The following is a 19605-nucleotide window of genomic DNA, read 5'->3' on the forward strand; positions in this document are numbered from 1 at the left end:
TGTAGTAGCTGCAAACCCTGAGGATGCTTGGGGTGCTTGCTGCTACACTTGGTTGTGTGAGAAAAGAACTTTGTAAATTCCAAAATATTTTGGCCTCTGCCTCAACCTACCCCTAAAAGTAAGCATACTCTTATGCTAGCCCATATTCCTCCTCTTATCCTGAAAGAATTGGTATATGTCATTACTAAGTATCAGTGATATTTCAGAGATCATGGAAAACAATTAGAGGTAGCATAAGATAAGAGAAGGAAAAAGGTTGTCCTGATTTTTATACAAGAGAAAAGAACAGATTATGAAAACTATAGGCCAGTGAGCTTGACTTCAATTCCTTGAAAATTCTAGATTATTTTTTTAAAAATGGTCAGTGAATAACTGGCCATGTAACCTTGAGCAAGTTACTTAACCCCAATTGCTTTAAAAAAGAAAAAAAGTCAGTGAACAAATGGAGAGGGAAATGGTGGTTACAGTGGGCTAGAATGACTTCAGGAAGAGCAGAACAGGCCAGACTAACTGAATTTCCTTTTTTGACAGGATTACTACACTTTCAGATGGGGGTGAGAAGCTACAGTTTACCTAGACTTTAGAAAAAAAAATTAAGTCTCACATTATTCTGGTGCAGAAAATGCAGATGTGGATTAGATGGTAATACAATTGCATGGATTTGCACCTGGTTGGAAGAAGAGATTCCATTTTTCCAGGTGGTAGACTATGAGGGGCCAGGTTACTGTCTGGGAGCTTTACTCCTCACCTTAGGTTCCCAGAAAACTTACCCACTACCATCTACAGATGAGAAGAATAGCTCCAGCTTGAGAAAGATGAGGCATGGGACAGGAACAAACCCCGTTTCCCTCTGTGGAAGGAAAGGTCCCACTGACCATTCTCTTTAACATCCACTCCCTTCCCCTTGGACTTCCAGCCAAGACTTTGACTATCTATTGTTTTTCTAGACTTTCTTAGCCCTAGGTACTGCATGTGGCCCAAGGAAGTGGGTTGAAGGTACTACATGGGTCAAGGGACTCTCTTCCCTCTGTTGTTGTTGCTTTTGGGATCACCCAAAGATCACCTGTATTGGGGGGGGGGGAGAGGCATGTATTGGAGATAACTACATAATCTACAGGTAGTGATAGCTACTAGGTGAATTCGCAGTCTTTGGGAATTTCTTCCATCTCCTGCCTCTCCCCACCCTCATAAACTGTGGATCAGGAAAACTAAGTCATTTGCTTACGTTCACAAAGCAAATTTTACACAGTCCTCTTCGGAAGCATATCATAAGACAAATCCTACAAGAAATCTTCCTCTCCAACTCAGACATGCATAAACACATGCTGTTCTAATAGAAACATAGATATAACTATAGCCCCTCCCTCATTTTTACTCTCAACTTTACAGTTTGAACACCCAGAAGTAACATAAATCAGAATAAGAATCTGTGAAGGAGCAAATACCAACACTATACGGGCTGCCATTACTATGATAAGTCCAAGATTTAGTTTGAAATAAGCTTCCAAGTAGACATAACACTGTCTTCCATTCTCCTGACCAATAGAAATACAGAAGTTATTTTTCACATTGGTGCTTCAGTGCCCTCATGAATGGGAGGGAAAAATGACTGCCTTGATAGAAAGTCAGAGTGACTTACCAAGATGGCTTGGATGACTAACTTTACTCTTAAATTCATCAACTTGAGATACAATAGAATCAGGGGTGTAAGTGTAAAATCGATTCTCAAAAAAAAGTGTACGGGATATATTTTTTTTCTCTCTTCTTTTTTTTTGGAGGGCAATTGGGGTTAAGTGACTTGCCCAAGGTCACATGGCTAGCCTTTGTGTTAAGTGTCTGAGTTCAGATCTGAACTCAGGGCCAGGGCTCCATTCACTGTGCCACCTAGCTGCCCAGAGGGGATATACTTTTAAGCTTAATCTAGCTTATTAATATTTCTTTCCATCATTTTCTTAAGTCTAACCAATCAACAAAATAATGAATGAAACTCTGATTTTTAGCATTTGCTTATCCAAGATGTCAATACTCATAATGAAAATTTAAACATAGTCTCACTTGAAGTCATTGAACTGACTCTAACATACTAATGAGAAGGTGAGGAAAGTAGAGGAGAAGAGAGGATAGAAGAGGAAGAGAGAATGAAGAAGAGAGTCTGTTAAGAGTTCTTTGCAGTGATACAAAAGAACTGCGAGGGTCTTAGGTTCCTGGCTAACTTTCTCTGTTTGCTTTTGTTTGTGTTTTCCTTTTTCCCTATAGAAGACATGTGTCAGACTGTTCTGTAAAGCTTTCTAAAGTCCTGGTCATTGTGAACCTTAAAGTTTTGTGGCTAATAATCTTTGGGTCACAAGGTTAACAAAAGCTGTAACACTGACAACACTTTTTTGAACCTGCTCTCACTTCTCCCAGCTAGGTCAGAGGTTATAGGATTCTGAGAGTACTTGGGGTATAGCAAAACAGCTAAAGTTGCTCCTTAGAGCTTCTGACAAGAAGTGATAACAAACATGAATTTATTGTTCTTATAAGCAGGGTGACTTAAGAATTGTGGATTCCAAACTCTTATTTCTTTCTAAGAATTATCCAGATTCCTTTTGGCAGCTATTATTTTGTGTTAGTAACTATGTCATCTGAATCAGTGTCAATACCCATAGCCTTGGAAATGCAAGTTAGTAGCTGTCCAAAGAAATACACTCTCTGAAATGCCAAACTTAAAATATATTTCTATACACCAGCTTTTGGTCCTCAGAGATGAGAGAATATAACAGAAACTGTTTCATTTGAAAAAGTTATAATGATAACCTGAAAAATTTCCAATAAGCCAAAAGATATTCATAACCAATGTAAATTCAAAAATACTTACTTGATCTCCCTCCCTTTCCCCCAGGATGATTTTATAAGGTCTTTACAACAGAATAAGAACATGGCTCAATTAATTTTTTCAGTCACATCCAACTCTTCATGAACTTATTTGGGGTTTTATTGGCAGAGATGCTATAGTGGTTTGCCATTTCCTTTTTCAGCTCATTTTTTAAACAAATGATAAAACTGAGGCAAACAGGGTTAAGTGACTTCCTCAGGGTCACACAGCTAGTAATTTTTTGAGGCCAGATTTGAACTGAAGAAGCCGAGTCTTCCTGACTCTAGGCCTGGAATTCTATGCACTGAATCACCCTAGCTGCCTAGGAACATGGTAGACATTTTATTTGGGGTTGGGTGTTCATGGATGGGAGGGAAAAATGACTGCCTTGACAGAAAGTCAGAGTGAATTACCTACAGTTTAATATAGAAAGAAGAGTTAGTGTTAGGGAAATGATCCAGGTCTCCTTACCTTTTACATATGGCTCAGTCAGTGAGGTAAAGTGCTATTCCCTATAATATGCATTATAGATATATGTTTATACCTATATGCAATATCTGGGACTCAATTATGTAATAGATTAGAGGTATATTTCTATAAGACATCACAGATGAGTCTTAGTATGTAACACCCACAATGAAACCATAATTTAAACACTAACAATGAATTAATACTTTACTTCCTGGAACCAGATTGTGAGGGGCTTTAAATGCCAAACAGAGGAGTATGCATTTTATCCTCTTGGCCTTCTTTTGCCTCTAGGATAAAAGATGATTTTTTCTGTTTGGCATTTAAAGCCTTTCACAATCTGGCTCTGGCCAGATTCAGACTACTATGCATTACTCTCTTTCATACATAGTGTGAAAAGTCCATTCAAAATTGATCTATTTGCCTTTCCCTGTTTCTGAAAATCCATCTCCCATGTAAGTTGCATTTCTCAGGTTTTCCTCATGCCTGGAATGTCCTTTCTCCTTGCCTCGATCTTAGTTTCCTTCCAAATTCACTTCAAGTGCCTCTATCTATGGATATCCTTCTTGATGTCCCCAGAAGATAAAGCTTTACCATCCCCCAAAACATCTTGTATTTATTTTGAATATATTTGTCTCCACCGACTGAATGTCATCTCCTTAAAAGTAGGAATTTTGGTTTTGCATTCCCCGTATCTAATAGAGTGTCTGAGATACAGTGCAAGTGCTTGACAAATCATTATTGAGTTATTAGTATTGAGCACTCCATGCAAGAAGACATGCTCAATATCATTTAAAATGAGTTGTTCAATCTTTGGGAGTTTTTTTTTTTAACAGGGAAGAAATAAAGAATATAAACTATTTTAGACATAATGAAATTATTAAATTGCCTTATTAGGGAAAACACATGAATGTGGCTCAAAATAAATTGGTGAAGACATTTAATTACAACTCAGCCATTGATTATTACTATGTAATTATTGGGCATAATGAAGCAAAAACATATCAAGTCAATTAAAGACAAATAAAATTTCTATTTAACTCTAAACCATTAGGAGTCATTTAAAGGCACCTGTGCCACACATCCCAGGGAGAAACAGATGCATTCTCTGCTCTCTCCCCTGTCCATTATTTTTTCCCTCATGATACTAGTTACCTCCATTTAGGTTTACTTGGGGACTGAGGAACCAGATAGCTGTGGTTAATCATTTATTGAGCATTAAGTACATGGTGGGTGTTATAACTTGGCAGACCTCAAAAGGAAATATTTTTTGACCTCTATAGTCAGCAAGCAAGTACCCACTGTCATTCTGGTAATGAAGCACAAAAGGAAGGGGAAACCTGGTAATTATATGATTGATTTAACCATAGATGGCCAATCTGAATACTACCAGCCCCAACTCAATTTTCAGTGGAGACCTATATTTTCCTATCTAGCTGTCAACACTGACAAATCCATGCTGTGTAGACGAGGCATGAAGATATTCATATGCTACAAGACACAAATTTGTAGAATCTGCCAAAAAAAGAAAAGCACAATATAAATCACTAAGAGATTTCTGGGCCTTGTGGAACATAATTAAATAATGGTAAGAAAAGTAAATAGAATCTGACTGGTACAGCCAAATAATTCTAAACAACAAAAAGAAGGTGTAAATAATCAGAAATATCAACACCATAGACAGAATTAACTTTCATTTATAAGTTAGAGTAAACTATGAAAGAATACAGTTGTCACAAATAGAAGCAAATTCAGAGGAATAAAAAAATATTGACGTGTAACTGATATTAAGGCAAATAAATATATGAAATAGCTAAACTATCCAAAATGACCCTAAATAAAGATTTCATGATTACATGTTCTAAAAAACAGTTTATATAAGACCATGAGATAGACAAAGTAATTTATTGGGGACTCACTTTATATGTATGTGTGTGGTATCTTTTTTAAAAGAACATTTTCTAATAAAATAGAATAAAGATGATCCTTATTATTTAGGACTTACAAAAAGAATTATCATCTTTTTATGATCCTATGGGACTCAGTCCAACAGGAAAACTGGTTAAGTTAACAGAGATTACATCAAATGAGGTGCTAGGGAACAAACATTCATGGGATCCTTAGGGAATCTGCACACACATAATCTGGCCCACATAAATTGGCTGGTCCTATTATAATGGGTTATAAGCTCCACACCTCTAGGGAAGGAATGGATTTGATACTAATGGAAAGAACATTTGAGTGATCTCCCCAATATGCCAATTGCCATTCTCAATGTGGTTCCTGATTTAGGAAAAATGCAAAGGTGCCAATGTGTATGACATCATAAACTCTGATCCACCTCCCCAGACTCAGCACTGCCATCAAATTCTTGGAGAATTATAAAAATTCTAGTCTCATTAGAATACAAGCCCAGATTTACAGGCAGGGAGACAGAGTCACTTTAGTGTCTTCACAGGGCCCAGATGTTGCAGTAGGTGGATAGTACAGTGGGCCTGGAATCAGGAAGACCTGAGTCCAAATATGGTTTTAGATACTTTCAAGCTGTGAGACCCTGGTCAAGTCACTTAATCTCTGCTTTAGCTTCCCTAATTGTAAAATGGAGATAACAATAATACATACCTCACATGGTTGTGATAAGGATCAAACAAGATAATATTGTAAAGAACTTAACACAATGTCTCACACAAAGAAGGCACTTTAAAAATGCTTATTTCCTTCCTTCCTTAACATGCATGAGACAAATATCATTAACATGGACTTTAAGTGGATATGGTAGTTCTTTTGTTTTGTTGACAATATGATATAGTAGAAAGAAGAGTTGATTTTTAGAGCATATGGGTCCCAAAACTACATTTATCACTTATCTGTGTAACATTAGGAAAGCCATTATCCTCACATGGGTTTTATTTCATTTGTCTTTAAAAAGAGGGGTTTAAACTAGATGACCTTTAAGGTCCTTTGCAGCCTTATATCTATGACCTAATGAATATGACAGAGACAGAATGACATATTTTAAAGAGCAGAGTTCAAATCCTTCCACTGGCACTTACTAGCAATATGAGCACTTAAATTCTATATTAGGCTAATCTACTCGACTTATTAAGTCATCAAAGAAGTGTCATTTATATTCATCGAAAGAGTTTCTATACCAAGAGTTCTTTTGAGTATTCTATTTTGAAATCATGTTGTGTTCATAATACTACTTAAAATAAGAGAATGAAACATTTTTGTTTTATGGTGATTGCAAGAGAACTGTATTCATTCTACAAAAATCTATTTTGTAAACAAAAAAAATGACATTTTGCTTTATTTCTGCAATTGTTCAAGCTTTGTTATGAAAATATGCAACATGGTGCTTGAATGCTTCATTAATAAGAAACAGCATAGACAAAGATTCCAATCACTGTATATCCCGATACTATATACACACCCACATGATACATCAGATAATATATAACATGTCTCTTTTGTAGCTGTCAATGCTTTGTAACACATTTTTTTAGCCAGAGACATTTGGCTATTTGCCTATGGATCCATGGACTTAGAGGAAGAAAATGGGACAGAATATTTGAAATGGTGCAGATGTTGAAATATTGCAAAAAATCTAGGAGATATGGTCAAGACTACCAAGAAACAGATTGTCCTTCAAAAACATTCCAATCTAATAGACAAAAGGTAACTATAAAGGATCCTCCTCATTTATGAACAGCAACCCATATCCCTAGTACCATATTTCTTTTTATGCATGCCATATTTTTCCATGCACTCCATTGGCGTATGAGCCCTCACATACATAAGGGAAGACCATGTCTTATACCTTTATCAAAAAGGAGAATACTTTATTAAGTTATTCATATTTATAGCAAGATAAGGGGAATTATCCAAGAACAACTTGATTTATTTATTTTCAGAGAATTGTTAAGCCCTCAAATGTTAGAATGAAATGAACTTGAGTTAATATATCTTAGTTTCACTAAAAATATGAAGTAAAGTTTTTGGAAATCATGAATTTTTTTTTTACCAAAATTAATTCAACGATATCTCTAGGCAGACTTTTCACATAGGTAGAAGATTTATAAAAAGGGTAAGAATATTAGCCTGGTAAATATCTGAACTAGTCACAAGCATGCAGCAAGGATCAACATTAAGTTGATGGTATTGTTTGACATCATCATTAACTAGCTGAAATTCAATCCATGCACTACTTTGATGAACTCTACTGGCCATTGCACTGTAAAATCTGAACATATTTCAAATATCAAAGATAATTCAGGATTATAGAGAGTGATATGTGCAAGAAATGATTATGAAAATGATAGGTTAATAACAAATGTATTTCTTTTTTCTTACATATAGTAATTTCTACTTTTTAAAGTGACATACTATAATGTTGTACATATCCTGTTTCAATTTTGCAAATGATGAAGATGAGGTTCAAAAAATCAAAATTAATTTGACTAGTTTCACATAACTAGTTAGTGAGAAAACTAAGAAAAAATTCAGGTCATATGAATCTCTCCCTGCTCAAATTATTTTGCACTTATTTATATATGTAAAAGTTGTATTCAGTAGTAGAATGCAAGCTCTTTGAAGGCAGGGACTGTTTTTCATGCTGTCTTTTGTATTTCCAGTGTCTAGCATAGCTATTATCATTAAAAATGTTTGTTCAATGAATGGATGATTTCTTAGTCAGTGTTCTTTCTACTATACCATACTGTCCCTGTTACAATTAGAAATATACACAAATTTAGTAAGCAGTACCTTAGTATAATGGACAAAAACTGAGGTTGGTCCTCCATGAGAGATGTCAATATCATCATTGTTTTGGACTTTCTCACACTTCTATGCCTTGTTTACTCTTCTTAGACTCCTGAGAGAGCAGGTTGTCAGTGTGCTTAGTAGTTGGAAAGTAATAGAATGAGAAAAAACCCATATATTTGGTTGACACAGCAGTCACAATGTGCAGCAGTGATTCTCAAAGTGTGATCCTTGAGTATTCCTAAGAGCCTTTCTAGGTGTCCACATTATCAAAACTATTTTCTTAATAATACTAAGACATTTTAATTTCTAATATAATAAACATCAATCAATATAACCCATATTAGCAAAATTTCTTAAGGGTGATCTTCAATAATTTTTAAGAGCATAAGGGGATTCTGAGACCAAAAAAAGTTGAGCACTACTGTTCTTGGGGATGAAGATGAGTCTGCAGTTATAAGTTTAGGTTACAATTGCTAGTCAGTCTTAAAATTCAATATGCGATGCTTTAATTCAATATGGCAATTGATAACTACCATAGACACAATATAATCTTCACATCTCTTATGGCTTTGTATGAAGTATTATGCTGTTCTTTAGTTCAATTAAGTTGCTAAAGTAGAAACTTGCTAAATGGTGTTGAAGACAATAGTCACTGGCCCCACATAGTTTCCAAGTCTGCAAATTGGTCCTGGAAAGCACTGAGTCACAAGGTGGAAGGAAAGATATAATTAGTCCGAAGTACAGTGATAATTATTTCTTTAATACTTCAAAAAATCTGTGATTTTGTAAGGATGAGCACACACTCCACTCTGTGCCTGAGGAGATGGTTCCACATATCGCTATGGCCAAAAGACAAACAAAGAGGCAATTACTGGCCAACCTCTTGGCATACAGTAAATACAAGAACATAATTATTACAAAGGGGAATTTTGAGAGGAAATGGAAGAGGGTTTCAACCTGAGGAGGAGATGGTTGCAGATATCCCTTTCTCTCCTTCCCTCACCTTAGATGCAGGTATTACAAAACTAGGGGTAGGATTTGGGGTAAAAGGCATGAGGGGGTTAAAATATCCGTGATTCTGGAAGAAGTCTTCCAGGCTATTGAAATACAATGGGCCTTTTGAACTGGGGGACCACTGAGTCTTCAAAGTGTTAGGGGTCAAGGTCCTTTAGCCTTTGGCTTTTCTCTTACTCCAGAGGGCTGGAGTACTGGCAAGATAAAAGCAAGGGGTTATTCAATAGTTTAGGGTTACTCTAGGTTCTAGTCATACAGGATAGAAGTAAAGGGGATATCCAGGACACCTTTAGGATATCTAGGCCAGGTTACTAGGATAGAAAAAAAAATGGTTTACGATAGACACTTTATTCAATAATCTTGAAGACTGAGACCCAGATAAGTGAAATAAATTGTCTTCCGGTTGTAATTTAGCTGGAATTTTTAATAATGGTTGATCCATCCTAGTAGAGTGGATGGAATAGAACAGAATGAGGTAGAATATTGTATGGGGGAGACTGTGATGATGAAGAGAATATTTTCATTTAGATAGTTTTGATCATACAATTTTCAAGGTAGGCATGCATTCAAATATGTAGCCCATGCTATTATTAGCCCTAACATATAAATTTCCCTGGGGAAATAAAACATATTCTTCAACTCTATACTTGTCCATAGAAGGTTCAAACCCAATATCACATACTATTGTTACAGCATTGGAATTTGGGAAAATGTATAACTGTTCAATCAAAAACATAATTTATGAAAATTAGGAAAATAGGAATTATTAATTACTCAATGACTCAAAAAGGAAGGTGAAGAATACACATAGTTAATCACAGTGTATTTCATTCATTGCCAAAATAGAACTATAATAATAGAATTATATACAATTCAACAAAATAAAATTCCAGAGAAAGAAAGAAATGGGATAAAGAAAAATAAGAATGAGATGGGAAAAGGATAAAATTCTTTTCTAAATTAAAATCAACTGATTTTTGTGGAATATGGACTATATATTAGGTTTTAATATAAATGTAATTTTAATTATATCATACATACATGTATGCATAAATGTAAATGTATATATATGTGTGTGTGTGTATGTATGTGCACATACATATATATGAGAAGAAAATTAGAAAAGATAGAAAGAATTGGAAAAGAAATTAACAGCTTTACTCAATTACAAAATCTTGCCTAAGCAAAAAAATTCCTAAAAATAGAACGAATCAAATGAAAACTAGTGACTCTAGCAAACAACAAGAATATTAAAGTCAAAAGACTGAAAAAAAGAAAATGCAAAGCATTTCTTACAGAGGAAAAAGATCAAAAAGACAAAATAATTAAGAATGAGTGGACTACCTGAAAGTCACATCCATAAAAAGAAAAGAACCTAGTTATAATATTTCAAGAAATATTAAAAGAAAATGGCACACATCTCTCAGAACCAGAGAACAAAAATGAAACTACAAAGAATCTACTTTTCACCTCCTGAAAGAAACCTCCAAATGAAAACACTCAGGAATGTTATAAGCAAAATCCAGAGGTTTTACCAAAGAAAAATAATGTTTAAGCATCTGAAAATAATTCAACTATTGGAGATATAGATTCATGAATGACTTAGCAGCCGCTACTATAAAGGAAAGTCTGAGATTAAATATTCTAGAAGGCATAGGATATAGGGTTACAATTAAGAATTATTTACCTAGTAAAACTGAATATATTCCTAAAGAGGAAAAAAAATAGATCTTTAATGAAATAGAAGATTTCTAAGCAATCCTGAAGAAAAGAGCAGAGTTGTATATAAGCCTTAAAATATACACAGAGGAGTCAAGAGAAACAGGAAAAAAGGTAAACATCAATGAACAATCATAATAGATTAAACAAGGACAAACTGATTAATTTCTAATATCTGAACACTATACTCATCAAGTGTCTGAGGGAAAGGTTGTTTGAAGAGAAAACCTGGCAATTATATGTCTTGATCTTAAAAGAAGAATGGGAAGAGAAGGGAATCAATCGATATTTATTAAGGGCTATCATGTATTGAACTCTCTTATTACATACTAGTCATAGTTCTAAGTGTTTTACAATAATTATCTCTTGTGATCTTCACAACAATCCCGAGATATAGGTGCTATTACTACCCCCATTTTACAGATGAACAAACTGAGACAAAGGTTATGTGATTAGTCAAGGGCCACACATCTAATAAGTGTCTGAGGGAAAATTTGAACTCAGGTCTTCCTGATTCCAGGTCAGTCATTCTATCCAATGCACCAACTAGCTTCTCAAATACTACTGTTCTGTAAGAAATTATGAAGGGGATAGTTTTTAAGAGAATCCTTGGAAAGTTTATATGATCTGATGCAGTGAAGTAAGTAGAATTAGAACAATATGTTCTACAATAGCATAATGAGAGTTTTGAAAGGCTTCAGAACTGTGATAAACATAATGATCAACCAGCATTCTAGAGTATCTATGATGACATGTACTATCCACTGCCTTGTAAGAGAGAAGAATGAAAGAGACTTTTGGGGATTGAGGGGGAAGGGAGGATGATGCATTTTTAATGCATAAGGTTGTTTTGTTTAACTGTGAATGCTTATAACAACGCTTTTCTTTTCTCTCTCAATTAGAGGTGGAATGGGAAGGAGAGAAGATAAATTTTTGCTGATTAAAAAAACAAAAATTTTATCAAAAAACTGGTAAGCCAAAACAAAAACAAAATAAAAACAGAGACTGCATGGATACAAGCAGTGCTGAGAAATCCTTTTCACTACCAAACTCCTATAAATATTGGTTCCACAATCTGCTTTTACCCATTTATTACCCAATAGTTCTCAATCCCTTATGATCTGATTTCTCACTTGACCTATCTACCAAAACTGATTAACTGTTCTTACCAAAATATCTCTTTACTGATAAATTTAACAGCCTTTTTTAGCCCTCATCATTTTTCATGATGACCCTTACCATATGCGGCTAAGAAGATGTTTTCTGATGCCTGCAAGGATGCTTTGTTTAGGCATACAAGCTTAGCTCAGATACCACTGCCTATACTGTTCTTCATTATGCTATAGCATAACCTAATCCATCAAGAAGGGCCTTATTAAGTAATATATGTAAAGACTGTTAAGCAATAGGGGAATACAAAGACTTATTTACTTGTATCGAACTTGTTTCTGCCATAATACTGTAAGTTCCTCAAGCAAAGGGACAGCTTTTTAAAAAATGTCTGTCTCCAAACCCCTAGTACCACACCTTCCATACAGTAGACATTTGATAATACCTTACCGAACTGAATTGAATTTATCCATCTGTGACTAGGAAACAGTTCAATGATGACAATTTAGGTTTAGATGTCCTAATGAAGAATCTTGAAAAGAGGGTAGTCCTAATCTATCTTTCTAGAACACCATTACATATCCTGGATCGATAGGTTATGGCCTAGTGTAATGGCAAGCACAGAAGTAGTTCACACCTTGTTTCAGCTATTGAATTAACACCTTATTTCAGTTCAAGTTTCTATTGAGCCTTGTATCAAGTTTGTTAAGAAACAGAACGTGTGAACCCCATAACTTGTGAACCCTAGAACTCATGAACTCCTGCAACAGGAAGGGGAGGAGCTATTGACCACATAGAAGGAGAGGCCCAGGCCAGAGGCAGCAGAACTGAGAAGAGAATTCTTGTGGTGGCAGAGTCAAGAAGGAGAAAACTTGTGGTCTCCTGGTACTCAATTTGTCTGCTCTGTCTGTGTTGATGTTTGTTGATGATACTTTGTACAGAAGTCCTGGGACCTTAATGGAAGCCCTGAAAGAGGATTTTCTGGTTATATGTTTACAGAATTCCTACAGGAGGGTTTTGCAGGTCCTGGGATTTTACTGATGATTTGTGCTGACCTCTTGAACCTTGTTTGTGGGTTTGTCTTCATTTTTATACTGATTATTTGTGTTGAGTTCTCAGACCTTGTTGGTGGGTCTGAGCTGATTTCACAGGCAGACAGTGAACTGGTGATAGTGCTGGCAATGTATATGAATATTATTGTGGCTCTGTCATGCTTTGTCTTCCCAGAAACAAGAACTGTGAAGGACTTGAGGTGGATTGGACACTGGTAGCTTCAATATGGAATGGAAATTGGATGAAGAACTGGACAAGGAGATGGACAAGGAACTGGAAGCTGCCTGCCTTTGAACCCAGGTAACAGCTGGAGCTGAGAACATGGAAGAGGAACCATGGAAGCTGAGAGCCAGCCTTGAGTCAAGCTGAAAGAAGACTTTACTTGGATACTGTGTACTGACTGAGAAAAATTATGATTTATTGTGACCTAGGGGTGGAGAACTTCGACTTCTGTACTTCGTAATTGAATTAAGGATTTTGTGATTGACTAAATGAATGCACTTTGTTTAAAACTATGTGACCACTTTGGTGAAAACTATGTGGCCATTTTAGTTATAAGTTGTTGAGTTGTGACATGGTGAATGATGTATTTTGATTTTCTGTGATAAACTGTAATATTGTGAATGCTATATTTTGATTTTTTTTATTAATGTTTTGCTCTGATTTGTTATTGAATAAATAGAAGGCTCACGAGGTGACTAGGTGGAACAATGAATAGAGCACCAGCTCTGGAGTCAGGGGGACCTGAGTTCAAATCCATCCTCAGACACTTAACACAAAAACTAGCCATGTGACCTTGGGCAAGTCAGTTAACCCCAATTGCCCTACCTTCTTCCCACCTCCAAAAAGCAAGAGAGAAAGAGAGAGAGAGAGAGAGAGAGAGAGAGAGAGAGAGAGAGAGAGAGAGAGAGAGAGAGAGAGAGAGAGAGAGAGAGAGCTCACTATACTATGTAATCAGAACCCTGAAAGCTGCTTGTGCATGGCTTTACACTTAGTCCTCATTAAATTAGGTCATGATTTTTCACAAACATGGAAGGAATAATGTCAACATGTGCCATTTTTGCTGGAGGCAATATTGAGTTCTCCTTTAAATATAACTGTGGTGTTTTTTTTTAATTTTTCAATTCAGAATTTATTGTTAATTTATCTTTTAGTTGTTCTGAACATGAAGAGAAAAGGAAAGGTTGATAAAGAGGGTGGGAAGATTGTTTGCTGGCATATAAGGAAACTGGGAAATCTCAATCAAAGGAAGAAACAAACCTTCAATATATAACTGAGCTTTTTCTTCTCTTTTCCAACTAGGTTTTTTTTTTTTAAAACATGTTTTATTGATTTTTTTATGTCATTCATTTTTTTGATCTATATTTTCCCATTTAGTTCTAACAGTGAAAAAGCCATTGGAAAATGATGGACACAGTAACCAAATTTGATAGCATATGTGACATTCTACACTTATATTCCTCCATCTTTTTTGAGAGATGGAAGGTGTGTCTCATCATCTGCTTCCCAGGATTGAGCCTATTATAATTAATCAGAATTCACATGCTTTTACTGATACAACATTATCTTTCAGGGACACTATGGCAGCACAGAAATTCTTTCTTCTCCTAAGGGTCACAGCAGAGGGAAGGTTAGGAGAATGGGACATGCTGTCCATATGGTGGAACCTAGAGTAGGGCATCCTGGAAACTAGGGCTTACTCCTGGGTCTGTGCCACTGCCTAGACACTATAGTTCCTATACAGTGGTTTGCCAAGAAACCTTCCCTCCAACAAATTATTGCCCTATAGGAGGAGGAGGAAGGAAGGAGAAGGAAAAGAGGAAGAGGAGAAGGAAGAGGAAGAGTTAAAGGAATGAGAAGGAGGAGGAGAAGAAGGAAGAGGAAGAAGAAGAGAAGGAAGAGGAGGAAGAAGAAGAGGAAGAGCAGAAGAAGGAGGAAGGGAAGGAAGAGGAGGTGGAGGAGGAAGAGGAGAAAAATAGAAATCTTTACATAGCACTTACTATGTGCCTGGGAACTATGCTAAGCACTTTACAATTATTATCTCATTTGATCTTTACAACAACTTTGGGAGTCTATTTACAGTTGGGGAAACTGAGAAAAACAGAGGTTAAGTGAATGCCCAGGATTGTTCAGCTAATATGTATCTGAGGTTGAATTTGAACTGAATCCAAGCCCAGTTATTTGTTTATTGGGTGACCTAGCTGCCTCTAAGAAGAAGGAAAGCTGTTGGAGAGACCCTTTCACCATCCTCTGACCATATCTGAAAAGTCCACATTAGATCTGACAGTTCAAATATATTTTCATTGACTTGACATTAGTCCTTACTCTTAAGTCTTGTGATAAATGAAAACAAACTGGTTAGCAAATATGAAGTCTCCAAGTAAAGTTCAATGACTTAAGTAAACTTCTGCTAAGCAAAAAATACAACAAAGAAAAACTACAGCTCCAAAATTTCCCACGTTGCCTAATGGCATGAAGCACTGGAAAGGTCCCTCCATAACTCCAAAGTCTCCTACAATAACAGACTATGCTGCTGTGTTTACTTTTACAGCTTATCTATAATCTAGCAATGTATCTCCCATGATATAAATCACTTTCTCTGAAACTCTACCTTTCTTTAAAATTCCTTTAGCAAACTTTTCAAAATGATAAACAAGAGCATTAGCATTCCACTCCTTTCTCCCCAACTCTCATTTATGAACCAAAATGTATAATCATCTGCTGGTATTCTGGAAACCATTTGGAAAGTAAAGCCAAGAGTGGTATTCACAGCTGTGGGAGCCAAGGAAGGAGCTGAAATGCATGCATGCTGAACAACAGAACAGAAGATAAGTAAATCTATAGAAAGGCCTTACATAGAATCTTTTTTCTAAGGAGAAAGAATCTATTCTTTTATTAGATCCTGTCAAATAAGACATATTTTTGATATAATGGAGAAAAATTGTCCTCACCATGTCTTTATTATATCTCATAGTGCATCCTCTCATTTTTAAGCTATGAAATACTGAAAATTGCTACAATTTTCAAATGCTATGTAACCTGCTTTGCAAATTCCACAAGAAGGCCCTGTGACTAAAGACAGATACACCCTTGCCTACTCATTCTGTTTCATTTGCCAGGACTCAAAGCATCTTCAGTATAATGTTATATTCTATGTTAGTGCCACTGATGGATCCAAAAGCGCAGATTTCTCTACTGTATACTGGGGCAGGGGATTTATAAATATGGAAGAGCTTTCTGGATCAACTTTGGTCTTCTATGGATGTCATCTCTGCCCATGATGTTATCCTGACATGCCTGGTCAGTAACTTACTCCCAGCTGCATTCTTCAAATCATAATCTGCTTCAGAAAAGCATGTTCTTTGTTTTAACACCTTCAAGGTGACTCAAAATCCCAAACCTTTCCCTTTTCCTTTGTGGCTAAATAGGAATGATCACAAAATAATCTGTGTTTTGTGGATTCTCTATTATATTTTTTAAGGAAGAAAACAAGATACTCTGGCTGATCCAGATGCTGCACATGGGGTTTAAAATGTTTACCAACATAATTTTCCAAGTTCCTTCCTAAAGCAGAAAGAACTTGGCAGGTTAATTTACATGACTGACAGACAGTATAGAAGTTGGGGGAGGGGGAGAGGAAGATTCACCACACCACTTCTGCCTACCAGTTCTAAAAAGTCTGTACTTGAGGTTTTCCAAAAGTAGCAATGGTTCCTAAACTGCTGTGGGTTGGGGGAGGGGTGCCTTTATCATTATAGCTTAGACATGAATCCCACTTCAAAAGATAAGGAGGGGAGGAAAGCACACACAAAAATTAAGGGTGAAAAAACATCAGGACACAGCATTTTCACCAAACATCTTCTTACATGAACTGTATACCTCATGTATGGAGAAAGACCAAAAAAGAAGTTACTAACTAGAGAAAAGGAATGGGTAGAGGACAGAAAATAGTATATTTTCTGCAATGACTTTATTTCTGGAAAATAGTTTCCAGAAAGGTTGAAAAAAATCTTTCTGGGTCAGGAGAGGGTAGATCTATTTCAGTAACCAGGCAATCAGAAACACAGAAGTCAAATTACAAGGGGAAGAGAAAGAATGGGTGGGGGGAGAAAGGAAAGGAGTGGGGTGAGGAAAAGCCACATTTATCTGACTCAACAGAAGCAGCTATGATCAAGAGTAGGAAAGGAAGTTCAGGGGCTGCAGACTGTCATTGAGAGAGAAACCAGTCAGATAGCAAGGCAGGCATTGGATTTAATCTGAGAGATTAAACTATTCCAATTGGCCCCTTCTCTGCATAAAAAGGAATGGGGGAGAAATAAAGCTGAGGGGCAGGAGGTGGGAAGGCTAGTGGGCTACCATGGAGGTCTCTATCACTCCTCAGCAGGGAAACCAGCATACACACTGCTCCTGGTTCTCTCTCTCAAGAAAAAAAAGAAAAGAAAAGAAAGAATAGAAAAAGGAAAAAGAAGGAAAAGAAAAAGATCATATTTCTGGGCCATCTATCAGCATTAAGCTGCTTAGGGGTGCAGAGCAATTCGGTACATGCAGTTGCCAGTAGCAACAGGGCACACACTCATTATAGGGTGGGGAGGGGAGTAGTAGTAGGAGAGGAAGCCCTGGGGTGGGGAGCGGCAAAGAGTAGAGCCCAGGCAGTGACAGGTCAGTAGGGAAAGTGAGGGTCCAGGATGTACATACTAGGAGGCAAGGATTAAATGCAGCAGGCCCTTCAGCATCTGGGCAGGTAGTTCCCAGGTCTTTTACTCCACAGCCCGCTCTGGACCCACCTCCAACCACAGTCGGTAAAGTCTCCCTACTCTCCATCTACCCATCTCCCCATCATCTAAAGTCCTCATAAAGCAAGGGCAATGACAAGGAGAAGGAACAGTCCACTGTTTTGCTTGGGTGGCACCAGAGTCACCTGAGGAGTTCCTGTTCAACCCCCCAGGCTGAGTATCTGACTCTCCTCCCCACCCCTTTTCTGTTGTGTGGGATGTGCCTCATGAGTGAAGGTTCATATACGAGTGCACACACACGAACACACATAAACACACTAACACGTGTCACGTGTGTTTGTTTCCATTTGTGTTTCCAGATTTTCAGTGTCAAAGCAAGGACCCACAGGTGGAAGACAGGGAAAGGCAACCGCTGCCTTGGCAGAGAAGAAAACGGCTTCCCGGAGTGGGGTCTTGGGAGAACAACACACACACACACACACACACACACACACACACACACAACCCTCATGACCCTCAAATCACGAAGGCAAAGACTGGGGACCACAGGCCATCTCTCAACTTCTCCCCCTTGCGTGGTAAGAGAGAAAGGAGTGTGGCACTGGTGGATGGAGTGGAGATGAGAAGATCTGGTCGATCTTAAACAGTGAGGGAAGGAGGAGAGATGAGAGAGATAGAGAAGGGAGGGGAGGAGAGAGAGGAGGGAGGGGAGGGGACTCTGCAAAGAAAAGTGGGAACGAAAGGGATCAAGGGATGGGGGCAAGAGAGGACGCGAGGAGCAGCGCAAGGGGGACTGATGGAAAGAAGAGGAAGGCCATAGGCCAGAGGGGAGAGAAGGAAGGAAGATGGAGGGTTGACGGCAGAGAGCAAGGGGAAGAGAGCCTTAGGTAGGATGGAGGAAGGTAGAAGGACAAGGATCTAGCTCCTTACCTGGCCTGTGCTGAAACATTTTGAAGCCAGGAGTGGAGTGGGGGAGCTTTCCAGCCAGGGGCAGACACTGTAATCCTATAAAGTCTGGGGAGGCGAGGCACTGGCTGGAGAGCCGGGAGTTGCCAAACTTCCCATGTCCAGAGCGCACGGCCGCAAGCAGCAGCGGCGGAGGCAGTAGAGGCGGCGGCGGCGGCGGCGGCAGCTGCCTGAACGAGCCCTGGCAGCAGCTGCCCAGCCTGGCCCGGCCCTAGCCCCCCTAGCTCTCTCCGCAGCCACCGCAGACAGGGAAACCTCTCACTCTCTCTCGCTCCCTCTCGCCTCTTCCGCTTTGTTGTGCTTCACTGGCTCTTTTTTTCCTCCCCCCCACCCCCCTTTCTCCTCTCCCTCTCAGGCTGTGGGACGTTTAACATGTGTTTGGGGAGGGCCACTCGGCTTTGAGGTGCCACTTTCCTTGGGGACGAGAGCTTAAAGAGCAGATCAAGAGAGCGCCCGGCTGGGGATGCTCTGTGTGTGATCCTGCTCTGTGACTCCGGCCCATTAATTCCCGCCCCCTACACCCTTCCCCTCCCCTCCTGTCCCTAGCCCCCCTCCCCCCCCCATAAGAAACTGCTTAGGATCGGGGCTGTCAAATCCAGCCCATCTGCTGCAATCATAATCAGTCTCAACTGAATGGTTCTGACAAATCTGTGCTGCAGCCTGAGTTAGGAAAACCAGTGTGAGATAGTAGCAAGGGGAAGGAGGAGGAGGAAGACGAGGGAGGTGGGGGAGAGGAGAGGAGCTCAGGGAAAGGGTCTGTCTGTATGGGCTTCTATTGTCTGCTGTGAACTGAGGAACTGAAGGGGTAAGACAGGAATTGGAAGGGGAAGCAGTTTTCCTCTCTCTATTTCTAGTAGGAAAAATAAATATATCCTCCCCACTCTACCCCAAACCTTCAGCCTTGGTTGATAATGAATGAAAGGA

General features: G+C 38.2%; 1 protein-coding gene across 8 annotated transcripts in view; it reads right to left on the minus strand.

The window, feature by feature from the left end:
• NCKAP5 (NCK associated protein 5) overlaps nt 1-19605 on the minus strand; it is a 1185533-nt gene that overhangs the window by 676598 nt on the left and 489330 nt on the right. The window contains exon 1 of one of the 8 annotated variants that reach the window (XM_069067797.1): nt 18646-18980. The exons of the other annotated variants lie outside the window; for them this stretch is intronic. The gene's annotated coding sequence lies outside the window, so the exon portion shown is untranslated. Of the gene's footprint in view, nt 1-18645; nt 18981-19605 lie in introns of those variants that run through there. 8 annotated transcript variants of the gene reach the window in all.

The sequence above is a fragment of the Petaurus breviceps genome, unplaced genomic scaffold, assembly GCF_028583685.1.
Source record: "Petaurus breviceps papuanus isolate PSGF00001 unplaced genomic scaffold, PetGlider_PUasm1.0 90752, whole genome shotgun sequence".
Classification (NCBI taxonomy): domain Eukaryota; kingdom Metazoa; phylum Chordata; class Mammalia; order Diprotodontia; family Petauridae; genus Petaurus; species Petaurus breviceps.